The 13,555-nt window shown below is 39.5% G+C and overlaps 1 pseudogene; it reads right to left on the bottom strand.

Moving 5' to 3' along the window:
- Positions 1-777: 777 nt before the first annotated feature.
- Positions 778-9,872, bottom strand: LOC141845316 (trihelix transcription factor ASR3-like; annotated as a pseudogene).
- Positions 9,873-13,555: the final 3,683 nt, after the last annotated feature.

The following is a 13,555-nucleotide window of genomic DNA, read 5'->3' as shown; positions in this document are numbered from 1 at the left end:
TGAAATGATCATTAGATTCCAAGTCTAGGCATCAACACGCACCTGCATACTTGACACACATACGTGAGTATAAAAACTTTGAATTTGACTTTAAACTCTTGTAACCACATCAAAATGATATTATCAATCTCCACTTGATGTTTAACTCAAAGCTTTACAAGACAGCTCGATCCACCAAGAAATTAAGTTATGGCTAAACTCCACCAAACTTTCTATCAACATGGATCCGGCTCCAAGTGGCTTGGTTGAATTGAACCAAAAGCTCAATTCAACCTAGCTAGTTAAATTCCTCTCGGCCTGATCTCCTCTAGCTAGCCAACTTCCCTCCTGCATAAAAGCTAGCCAACTTCTGTGAGGAGGTACATTGAAAAATTACGACTACATTTAAACTTGCCTTCTTCTGCGCATACTGCTTAAACCTATATGTTGATAAGAGCTACTCCCGACTACATTTATTGTAGTTTCGACTATAAAACCTATATACAAACTATGGAAAGCTCAATTAGGATAGAAGAAATAAACAACTACAATAACTAGCACCAACATAGTTAGCTATTTGTGTTCTGAAGTTAAGAGTACCTCTGAAGGCACCACAGTATAAGTGTAGCTGTTTAACCCTCCATTCTTGCTCTACAACTATTACTTAAGCTCAATCCAATACCACTACTAAATCAGTCTGACATAAGATGATGTCTCACTGTTACCCTATTGAAAACCTATCACTAGGAAAGAAAAAGGAAAAAGAAAAAGAAGAGAACTTGAGATTGTAATAGCCAATTGAGATGCTTAATTCTTCTCAGTAGAGGTACACCAGTAAACACTATCCACCAATCCAACTGCGTGCGTGGAATATGTACAAAGCTATATATATATATTTATATTTCTATAGTTTGTCAGCTATTTTTCCGAGAGCATCTGCGAGCTTGCCTAGAACATTGAGCAAGCCGTTGGCTTGGTCTTTCCTCTGGTCTCTGTCCAATTGGCAGTTGAGGTGCTGTGCTTCTAACTGGGCTGTCAGCATTCGGCTGTTCCTTTCCAGGACGTCAATCAGTCGGCGGCTCTGCAGGTCGCTGTAGTCTTTGGCTGCTGCTGCTTCTGCTGACGGCCGTCTCCGCTTCAGTCCTTGGTGCGAAGGGGAGCCTTTCTCAGGGATATCGTCGCCTTCTTCTTTACCTTTTGCCGTTGCTGCATGCATAACTCACATGGATGTATGTATCAGTCAGGCTCTACAAGGCCACACAAGTAAACAAGGAGTTGACGATATCATTACACACGACTAGAGAATAAAAGTATATATATATGAGAATCCAAAAGTAACTAATAACTTTGAAAGTTAATCTATTATTTGCATATAATGGGTGGTTGATCTTGACCACACACAACTTGCTTTGTGAATTGCTACTATTGATTAATTTTGAAGGTGACCAATTTGATTTCATAGAAATTTTTTATCAACCATCAAGATAAATTTGAGGAACGCAAAGTGACCTGACACTTGTAGTCAGACTTTCTAAAAATCAATCATGTTGGACAAATATCCTTAGGGAATTGACATCAAATGTTTCTGTTTGTGTCGTTCATACCTTACCACTTGCGCTATGCCCATAGGGAAGAGAAATGAATTACTACTATAACTTAATATAAAGCATATCTTGTGAATGTAAATTACATGGCAACTTAAGAGCATATGAAAATTTTCATGTGCAACAAGTATAATAAGTAAATAAAAATATAATTAGTAGTCAATATTAGCTCTTCTTGGAAAAATCTTATGTTACCAATCTTGTTTTATATCTCACAATCTCTTTTTTTTTTCTTTGTGTATTCTTACAAATACTCATTTGTAGCATTGTATAAAATCTTTCGTTTTATACAATCAATTTCTGTATTAACATTAATTCTTCGATGATCATATGTTTAAAATCCTTATTTTCTTTTAATATATCAACGGTCACATTAAATACAAAAATCTCATCCATAATTATTTCTTTTTTATCCTTTTTTCCCTATGACACATAATTCACCTAAATTTGTAACTTTTTTCCATCACGTGTTTTATGTACTTGTGCTTCTTTAACAGGGCAGAACTAAGATTTTAATTCAGTATAGATAACAATTATAATATAATTAATAAAATAAAATAAATATATAAAATCTTATAATTATAAAGTATTATAAAATAGTTACTTTATAATGGTTCTTTTTGAATGTTTAATATTTTAAAATTTTTATACAATAATTTCATTATTAACGGTTAGAAATATATTTTTTTCTACATATACAATAACACATGAATATATTATCCATTTTAAGAACATCAATATAATATTGCTAAAAAAATATTAAACTTTTTCTAAAAATGAATCTCAACCAACATCTCTCATACTTTGGAGTTGGTGTTTGCGTACTATATCAAATCCATTGCATTCATAATATCTTATTTTTCTTTTGTAATATCATCGATATTTCACTTAAAATCCCTAATATATTTCATCAAGTGCAGATTAAATATAAAATCAAATGAAAGTATTGACTCTAATAAATTAAAATATCTCAATTTTTTATTCAAGAGAACTAGAAATAATATTTCCGAAGCATGTTTGGAGTTCTGTGCCAATTTGTATGCCCTTGCATTATAGAAGACTACACGGCCCATTGATCCCTTTGATAGTTCTTTACCATCGAATAGGTAGAAGCAGTAGCCATCAAAAACAGCACAACCAAAACCAAGAGCTTCAGAATAATCAACAAGAATAGGTGGAAGTGACCTCCAGAGTTCATAATTAAAATCAAATGTATGCTCGAATATCTTTCCATCACGGTCTCTCTTGATGGCATATACCTACTCTCCTATGTCACCCCTAGCTTTTGAAAACAAAATTATTTTTTTTATCTGGGCCCACCAGTCGTGTGGTGAAAGAATTACTACCAACTTCTTAAATTGAAACTAATTAATATTTTTGTATTTGAACTAAATCCCAGTGTGGACAGCTACCTACACTGGGCCTACATTGGCTCCGCCCATGTTCTTTTGGAAAGTTTATTTTCAATTTTTTTTGAAATTAATTTATGGATATCTTCCAAGGAACACCTATATTATTTGCTACTCTTTCATTCTTGGATATTTATTCTTTGAATTGATTTTCTTCCACTATGTGATTTAATCTCCAAAGTTTCTAAAACTCCTTAATGAGATATCAATTCTAATAGGTACACTGATGGTATCCAGAGTTACTCTTGAGCATTTAATCTTACTTCTCGACCTGTTAGTTTCCTTTCTTGAGCACTTTTGTCTCGTTAGTCTCCTTTCTCGAGCACTTTCGACTTACCAGTCTCCTTTCTCGAGCACTCGATGTTTGTGTAGCAACAACTCATTTGGACTCAGAAAGGCCACTCAGGATCTGCGTTCCCCAGCACTCAGCGTTCATCCAGCTTTGTCCCTTTCAGACTCGAGAAGGCCACTTGGAGTTTACACTGCCGAGCACTCGACATTCATCTAACGATTTCTCATTCAGGCTCGGGAAACCCAATTGACTATCATTGGTAGCCTACAACTCAACCTCAACCTCCGACAACTCGTGCACACCTGGCCAACGACCCGGTAACCTCCTACAACTAGCACGGAAGGTGACACCTAGCCAACTGTCCGACAGTGTTAGAGGTACAATCCAATAGTTGTCACCCCTAGTGTCCTACCACTCTTCATGCAGTCAGCCTGCGGGTGCCATCTTGCTCGTGTAATAGCCCACAAGGAGATTTAATTCCATCGACTATATAAGGACCGATGGAGGTAAATGAAAGTAGGATGATTTTTCTTATAGCACACGGAGGCAACTCTTCTCTACTAACAATCTCTTTCTTGAGCATTTCTTTTTCTCTCACATTTCTATAAGTTTCATCTTTCAGCCCAGTGCTAACTTGACTGTCGAAGGAGTTGCGCTAGCAACGTCGCCCCCCCCCCCCCCCCCCCCCCCCCCCCCCCCCCCCCTGATGTGGTGTAACTCACAAGCCACCCGGAGCACATCGGAGGATGATTGAAATCTCTGCTCCGAAGACAAAGGAAGGGGAGGAGCCCAAATGGGTTTAAAATGACACCATCATGAGCATTTTCAACATACATGTGTGATTTAGTTATTCTTTCAAAATTAGAAAATACATTTAGCAATTGATTTGTAATCTATTCGTAAATGAATTATTTGTTGAACTTCAAGTGGTGCACAAATTGATTATTCTATGTGATTTTCCCCAACTTTTCCAATGCTCTATATCCCCTAAAGAAAATCATTACTTGATTCACTAATACTTAAGCAAGCTAAAAAAAAATGTTAAACACAATGAAAATAATAAATATATATATAAGTCAATGCTAACAAACAAAATTTATATGGTTCAAAACATTCAATTCCTACTCCACAACTAATAACTCTTTAGTGACTCACTCTTAAATGTCCACTATCTTTCTTCTTCTTAGATCCTTCTATAAGTGGAAAAACTTCTTAAAGCAGCCTTCTTATAAGAATGAGAACATGTAAAAGCTTTGAAAACTAAGGCTATGAATACAACAAGAGAATATAAGAGATTAAAAAATAAGCATTTATTCATCAACCTTTGCAAGCTTTCCATAAGCTCCCTTTATATTTCCTCCAAATTGTCTTGGCTTCACTTTTTTATTTTGTTGTTGATCAATCAATTGATTAAATTTTAAGCCGAGTGTTTTGGTAATTGCTATAATTTTTAGTCTGACAACAAATATCTAAGTCAACTATGCTTGTAGTTGATTGCTCTCTAAGCAAATAGCTACATGAGTTAACTGATTGTAGTTCCTCTACCTATTCAATAACCTTCTTTCTAGCTCTTGTTAGGATTTAGCCGACTACCAAGTCTCATCATATAGTCAACTGCTTAGTTGACTGGGTTCCAAACTCAATCGATTGCCTAACTTTACCCATCTATTATTTGATGATTGTAGTTTTCCTCTACCTATTTAATAATCTTCTTTCTAACTCTTATTAGGATTTAGTCGACTACCAATCTACTCAAGTCATCTAGTCAATTGCTTAGTTGATTGAGTTCCAAACAAAAAAATTATGTTCAAAGCTATCAAGCCTAAGTTAACTCTTTAATTGGCTCATATCACTAATTGATTGGAAACAACTAGATCATTGACTTTGACTAATCTAATGATAGAGTCCTCACCTAAATCAAGAGCTACCTTGGACTCAAAGTACAAGTTACTTAGCTCCCACAACTCATTTAAGAGTTTACCTTTATAGTTTGACCATTAAACCCATCTCATGTCACTTCTTAGGTCTCTCGAATGTATCAAACTTTTAGCTCATTCCACATGTCATCTTTCACTCTTTGCATACACTGTATAGTTCACCTCCTTTTGGTTGTAGTTAATGCTACCACCCCGATGTTCCTTGTTATATGATCTCTCCCATACCATCATTCGTTAATCTCCAACAGACCTCAAGCTAACCAAATTGGTCACGCCAAGTCAAGCTCCATGAATTTCTATAATCACATTCAATGTTTCTCTTCCTACGATTACTTGGATGCTCATATATCCTTTTTACAACTCCAATGGACCTCTAAACTATTAAGCATACCAACTTGGCTATACTAAGTCATCATCCACAACTCAACCTCATACAGTCACAAACTCCACAAGCTTCTTGTGCATCTTGCTAAGTCCTTACACAACTTAACACACATCAGATGCACACGTGTAAACCTATTTAAACACTTTATCTAACATATCAAAATCTTAATTGAACCCAATCACTTACTACACGATTGCATTGGCACACATCGACTATCAAGAGAGCTCAACGGAAATTTCTAACATATATTCTCAATCTCCTTTGAGGATCCATATTAGTCCATTGCGTGGGAGCAATTAATCGGCACACAAACCGCATATGTCCAAAAATTCTTAAGTGAAATATTTGGTTTTCTTTAGAAAAGCTATCAAAGCAAGGGAAATTTTTAACAACTAGATGGCCTAATGCAAACAAGCATTGTCACATGTAAAATTGTATCTCCACAAGCATTGGCAGGCAACTTGTTTTCATAAACAATGCTCTTGCAATCCATAATTCCTAGCTAGGGTCCAACAACCCTGGGCTTAAGTATGAGTATTTGAAACGTAATCTTGCTTCCTTTCTCTATTGTTATTTTATGGACCACTACAACATTAAAGTAACTTAAGCATCAAATTAAATGGGTTTTATTGCGTATGTGCTTCCTGATTTACCCTGGTGGTCGGTGGGAAACTTCCGTGGGACCGGCCGACCACCTCCAAAGATGTGGCTACTGGGATTATCATTTTTTAAATGGGTTTTACTGGATAACTTCTCAGCGCCCTCTGATGTGTTTCCTTGCATGCAAGGCGATCGATCTTCATTCCCAACCAAAATATTCACTTTAGCATCCAGCGCGACAATGAATTTATGACACATCACGAACAATAGAAGAGATATACCACATGGCCATATATAGGCTAAGCTAAACCCTCTTCCCAAAATAGAAGAGAGATCCAACAAATTTCAATTTTACACTTTTAGATCATTTATAAACTTTAATTTTTCTTTTTCTTTGTTTTAAAATTTTAAATTATATATATATATATATATATATATATAGAATTTTGCTATCCTGGGCGACAGCTTCTTGCGCGCGCCCCGTGAGCGCCTCCATCCGAGTCGTCCGTCCGTCCGATCGCCCGATCCGAGCCGTCCGATTGCACAGTGTTTTTTCTCGGACCTTCGCCGCTTCCCGCCGCCCGTTCATCGCCGTCCGACCACCGCCGGACCGGGCCCGTTGGAACCGCAACTCGCAGGCGGTCCGGCGGTGGCCGGATTCCGGCCCCGATTCGGTCGGAATCCGGCCGAATTCCAGCCGACAGTGGCGCTAGGCACTGTTGCCCTTGTTTCGGCCAGAATTCCGGTCGGATTCCGGCCCAATCCGGTCGAAATCCGATGTCGAAATGTGCGTCGGCGAGTCGCGGTTCCAACGGGTCCGGTCCGACGGTCATTGGTGGTCGGACAGCGATGAACGGACGGCAAAAGCGCGTGGAGGTCGGCGGTCGGCGCGCACGGACGCGTAGGAAGCCGGCACTCATAATAGCATTTCTATATATATATATATATATAATTCCTGCTTGAGATCATCTCCAGGTGAGTCACCGGACACCTGGTTGGTATGTTGACTCATCAAAGCAGTACTCACGACCAGCTGAGGAGGACGTCGGCGTTCGGACGTGCCACTGGGCACTAATATGTAAGGAGAAGGACGAGAGTGAGAACGGAGGCCAGGGATGCCTTGGCTCAGTTACTCCGATGCTCAAGTCAAGCTGCAGTAAGAGAGGAAAATTGCGAAAATGAGGAAGTAAGGATGTTCTTGGTTGTGTGTGCGCGTATCTTCACCCGTGAGAGGCAGGGTCGTTATATAGAGTTACGAAAGAGAAAGATATGTCCTATCTTAATTAAAGAGAATATCCCATCAGCGAAGATTTTGTTAGAGGAGATATCCCATTCCTGGTAAGGAGAATATCCCATCACCGCCGTCGTTGTAGTGAAGGGTCCTATCACCCACGCTTGATGTGGTATCAACCTATGTCATCATAAATCCTGGTGCATTAATGAGGCAAGTGAGCTATCCCAAATATCATATCATAGCACGTGCCCTTCTAGTAATGGTCTGACAAGCTAAATGGCAGAGTGTCAGGAGTCAGACTCAGAGGGACCGAACTGATTGAATATTGAGCAACGCATTGGGCAAGTGGAGCTTAGGCAGCAAAGAGAGTCCAGGCCGAAGTTGCCCGAGCCTGGGAGCTGAGACGCGATCCGAGATGGAGCTCGGGGCCGAGTAGAGACTTGGTCAGGAGGTCCAAACTCGGAGCTGAGTGTTGAACTCGAGTGGAGTAGTCGGATATTGTGTTTCGAATCGAGCTGGTTGCCGAGTCGGATTTGAGCTAGTTGCCGAGTCGAAGAGTCAGAGTTGAGGTGGTTGTCGAGTCAGGGCCCGACCACCTTGTCAGGGTAGAAAGCGTGAGAGTAGAATTCGATCGTGGAGCCCAAGTGTGGGACCAAGCTAGTTAGAGTCAAGCCTTCTGTCCGATGGAGTAATGATTCATAGCATGAAGAATGTCAGCATGAATACAGCATGACACTCACAACTGCATATGGTGGATCCCATTAACATGCAGTGGGACCCACTGTCAATGTGAGTATCATGCTGCATTCATGCTGACATTCTTCATGCTATGAATCATTACTCCTGTCCGATGTGTCATCTCCAATCAAGATCAGATCTTGACATTCTAGATCAAGTATATATATATATATATATAATATATTATAACAAATAAGGTCGAGGGCACCTCTCCGGCTCCAATCATGCCAACTCGAGAAGCATCGGCTAGATCAAATACAATAATAATAATCTAGTCTTATGCAACTGGGTGGGTATAGGCTAGAACTAAATATGGCTTCTAAATTTGCAAGCTCCATCTGTCTGCATCTCTTCTGTTGGTGACTGACGCACGTGAAGGACGATACATACTCTATTATATTCACGCCCACCAACACGATGAATTAATGCACAATCATTTGTACCAACTCCAATAATATATCTATATATATATATATATATATATATATATATATATATATATACACCACTACTTGCTCTTCGATCGATAAGCAGAAAACTGTAATAAGAACACACTCACACAACACTAGCTAGCTACCTGTGGTAAAATCTAGTTAATAATGCAATCTAAAATGAGCCAGAAGATGAGTAGTTAGTTCATAATTGGTTGTGAATTCTGTAAGGGTTCTTAATTTCTGTCAAATTTTAGCAATTCATATGTTGCAAATAATTAACCAGCAGGATTATATTGTTAGTGCTGTAATTTACCTCGATCAGATTCAGACCTCCCTTCTTCAGTTGATTCCAACTGCTTTTCTGCACAAGATCGATGATTGTTGTTGTTGTTCTAATTAGATGATTAATTGATTGTGATACTGCAGAAGCTAGAGAATTGTGAAGAAGGATTCGAAATCCATTTACCTGAGATTGGCACTGCCGCCACGGGTTGCGGTGGCGGCGCCGGGTCGTCGTCTTCCTCTTCCTCTTCCTCGAAGTCCGAGAACAATCCGTCTTCGGCCGCGGTACGCCCGGTGTCGAATACGGCCTCTTCCTCGTCGACCGCCGCCGCAGCAGCAGTCCGACGGACCTCTTTCTTCTTCCCGTCGTCCTGTTCTGCGTGGGTCTCTGATTCCGGTTCAGGCAAGGCGGCCCCGTCGAGGATGTCGTATACTTCCCGGTCAAAGAACCCCGGCAGCCTCCGTTCCCTCCTGAGATCGTTCCTCATCGTCCAGAACGACTCCTTCCCCTTCGCCTCCCACTCCTTTATCTTCTTGAAGTCCCCGGCGAGGTTGCTCCACCGCTTCCGGCACTGCACCGCCCCCCGGTTCACGCCGTGCCGCCAGCAGTACGACGACACAGACGCCCACTTGGGCTCCACCGGCGCCGCCGCCACTGCCATCTCCGTCGTCCCCTCCTTCTCGCCACCTCCTACCCCACCGCCCCCACGCCCGCGCACCCTCCCGCGGCTCTCCACCACCCTCTTCCCCTGTATCAGCACCAGTATCTCCTGCCTCGTCCACCGCGGCAACCGCGCCGCCCGCCCTCCCCCTCCCGTTCCCCCCCCCGCCGCCGCCGCCGTGGCCGTTGGACCCCCCGGCTCCGACGGCGTGGGCCATTTCACGGCCTCCTTGCGAACCCACGTAAAAACTTAACGGCGATCGAGTAATTAGAGAGAGAATTAAAGAGGAAGAAATTATAAGTGCAAAATAGAGGAGGAGGAGGAGGAGGGGGAGGAGGAGGAGAGGACTTGATTAATTATGCTCTAATTAATCTTTAATATTATTATTTAAAACAATTAAAGTTTTGAAAGAGGAAATTATGAAATTCATGAGCACCATAAAAGTCCTCATATATTGATTGACATTAACATGGCATGATGAACATACTAATGGGATTGAGAAAAAGGCATTAAATATGGTAAAGCTAAAGGGATATCCCTTTCCTAGTTTAGGGGTTGATAGGGCACTACCACCACCCTTGTTGCATTCTTCTAATTCAATCCCCTCTTTTATATCATTGTCCTTACTCTCTTTTTTTTATATATATATGGGAGATCTTCAATTATATTTGTCCATTCTAATATTAATTAAACGTGTTAATCCTTTCACCATGGATTTAAGAGTTTTTTTATCTCTTATTTAGAATTAATTTTTTTTTCTAATTTGTATCGACTTAGTCTCTCGCTCAGGGGCGGAGCCACCCTTGGCTAGGTGAGCTCCAGCCCCACTATTGAGTTTCTCAAATTATAAATAGAGATAAATTTGATATTCTTTAAATTTTTCAGATAGTCAATCTAGGTAGTCGATGATTAATCTCAGATAATTTTAAATCTTAACCACGCTTCTACTCTCACTCTTGATAAGTATTTGTATGAATTTATGAACTTTATTTAGTGCAAAGCGATACATGGGAAACGACTCATGTAATACAATCATTGATATCAAAATTTTACAAAACAATGTTAACACCTATTTCAAGTAGTATTTGAGTGTGACTAAACATTTTTTCCAAGCAATTTATTTATTTATTATTATATTAGTTTTTATTTGTCTCAGTCGTACCTTCTAGTTTATTTTTAAACTCTTTATATATATATATATATATAGTATTTATTAGTCACTTTTAAATATATATTTCTACCAACTAATTTGAACATATTTTTTAATTTTATTTTATATTAGAGTTACTCCTCATTGACAAAATATAATGAATCATATTATTCCAATGGACAAACAAAAATGACACAACATTATGAAAATTTCTCTTTATTTCAACACTAATTATTAATATTGATGATATATATCCTCATCTAATATCTTAAGCTTTTGCTATTTCCCTTGATTTTTTTTATTGTTGAAATTGAATTTCAATTGCTACTCATTTATTATATAACATTTACTCCAACGGATTAAAAAATGAAAAAAATAAAGGAATAAATTATTTGTATATATGCTTGAACTTCTTCAACTCCTATTTTGTCAAGTTCATTTGACCACCTATCATAACTAACATTCTCATCCCGGGCTCTTTTAGACCAACCAACTAACCTATCTCACTTAGTCCTTCTAGCTTGTTCTACCTAATTGACTTGCTCAAGTTGATCAACCTAACTCGTGTGTGCTTGCCGTGCCCCCCCCCCCCCCCCCCCCCCCCCCCCCCACCTTGCCCGATTCAATCTAATAGCCTAACTCATCTGACCCACACAATTCGTCCATTCAGTTGGTTCAATGGGCACACTCAACTTGATAACTTTGCTCAATTTGAACTAGATTGCCCAATTTGTCCTCCTCGTTCGTCTAACTTGGTTGACTCAGTTGTCTCATTGCTCCCAATAAACTATTTGGCCCATTTGGATCGATGTGCATGAGTTCAACATTAGAGCTTGACTTCTTGTAAAATTATATATAACTATAACTCCTTGTGAATAATGTGATATGATTTTGAAACACTTGTTAATGTCACATTCACAAACATTGAATCTCATCATTGAGTCCCAAGATTGAAATTGCAAGTATCGATCTCTGATCTCTGTTGGTTAGGTTGATCGGCCAAAGGAAAAACAATTTAAATAAGCTAAACTAGCCAAATGAGTCAGGCGAGCCAAATGTGTAGGTCAATTTAGGCAAGCCAATCGAGCTGAATAAACTAATCAAGTTGGCTTAACTTGATGAATTGGGTAAGCCAAAGTGGTAGATATTAGATCTAGTTTTTCATCCATTAGAATATTTATTGAAGGAGAGTCCTGATGTAAAAGGAAAATTGATGTCGTGTGACTTGAAATTTATGAATTTAAATCGTAGAAATTGTTGGGTTGCAAGGGTGTAAATATAGTCCCACATCTAAAATACATGGAAAAGATCATGGGGTTAAAAGGATGAAAAGTATCTCCATTGGTATGATGTCTTTTGGGGAGAGCCCAAGAATAAAGCCATGAGGGCTTAGGCCCAAAGTGGACAATATCATACCATTGTGGAGATATTTTGATTCCATCGGTACTAACAAGTGGTATCAGAGCGAAGTCGCTCTTCACCGGACTAACCGCCGGATGAGTCATGATCCAGATCTAACCATGTGGTTTGAACCTTAAACAAAGGAAGTGAGTGCTCCCGTGTCTGAATCAAGAGGACCAGAGACCAGATGAAAAGTCCTAATAGGTCGGGTGGACCGAGGGGTAAAAAGTCCTAATTGCAACTAAGTGGGAAGTCCTAGTAGGTCGGGTGGACCGAGGGGTCCCACATCTAAAGTACATGAAAAATATCATGGGGTTAAAAGGATGGAAAGTGGGTTAAAAGGATGGAAAGTATCTTCATTGGTATAAGACCTTTTGGGGAGAGCCCAAGAACAAAGCCATGAGATCTTCATTGGTATAAGACCTTTTGGGGAGAGCCCAAGAACAAAGGCATGAGGGTTTAGGTCCAAAGTGAACAATATCATACCATTATGGAGGTATTTTGATTCCATCAGTTCTAACAGAAATAACCTCTTATAAAAGAGAATATGACTAAGGCAGGCTCTTCCTCAAAATCCGCATTGATAGGAACTTCATGTACCTGTCTTTTTTATTCAATTTTTATTCCTTTAAATAAATAGGGCCCCTAGTTTCCATCCAATTTAGACAAAATCAAAATGATAAATTAGAGGAATCTCTCGCCCACTTACTTTTCCATCCTTTTTAAATATCTATATATTTGAGTAAATAATAACAAATTAAGACAATTCGTCCTCTCAATTCCTTATGCAAGCAAATAGGCCCCACAAGCCAATTAAAGTTCAACTCGTATAACTGAGGTCACAAAGAGGAGCTCATGGCTCTTGGACGATGGGAGGAAGGAAGGAAGGAAGGAAGGAAGGAAGGGAGGGAATATCTAAGACAGATTACATATCGTGGACCCCATGAACAGAGGGCACCATGTGCCAACACGTGGATCATTAACGCCTAAATGGATCGCGATTACATATCATTGCACTTAGTTTTCAAGTCGATTTCGGCAATGGAAAGGGTCCCCTTTCAGCCACCGGAAGGTGAGATGGAGCCTCACTTGTTGTCAATGCCGTCGCGGAGGCCATCTGTCTTAGTCCTAATCTTCTTCCTCTCCCGTCCACACGGCCCTCAATTGAGTTACGGGTCGATCGAATAATTCTAAGCACACACAAGGAGACAAGTATTTTAATTGGTGTGGCCTTGTTTAAGCCCTTCAAATTATATCAAGCGCAATGAGACAAGTTGTAGGTATTGTGTCACTCATGAGGACTTGCTTTATATATATGCACTGGCTTAGGACCACTAGATAGGTCAAGTCATACATGCTCAAACTATTTCTTTTTGTTTGATTTAATTAATCGAACGATAATAAACGAAATGATTGGATGTTTGATCCTTTAGATCTATATTATAATT

Source organism: Curcuma longa, chromosome 14 (genome assembly GCF_044706935.1).
Source record: "Curcuma longa cultivar G26 ecotype Majalengka, Jawa Barat chromosome 14, ITB_CL_G26_1.1, whole genome shotgun sequence".
Classification (NCBI taxonomy): Eukaryota; Viridiplantae; Streptophyta; class Magnoliopsida; order Zingiberales; family Zingiberaceae; genus Curcuma; species Curcuma longa.
The sequence above is the reverse complement of the archived record's forward strand: the minus strand, read 5'-3'. Positions and strand labels throughout refer to the sequence as shown.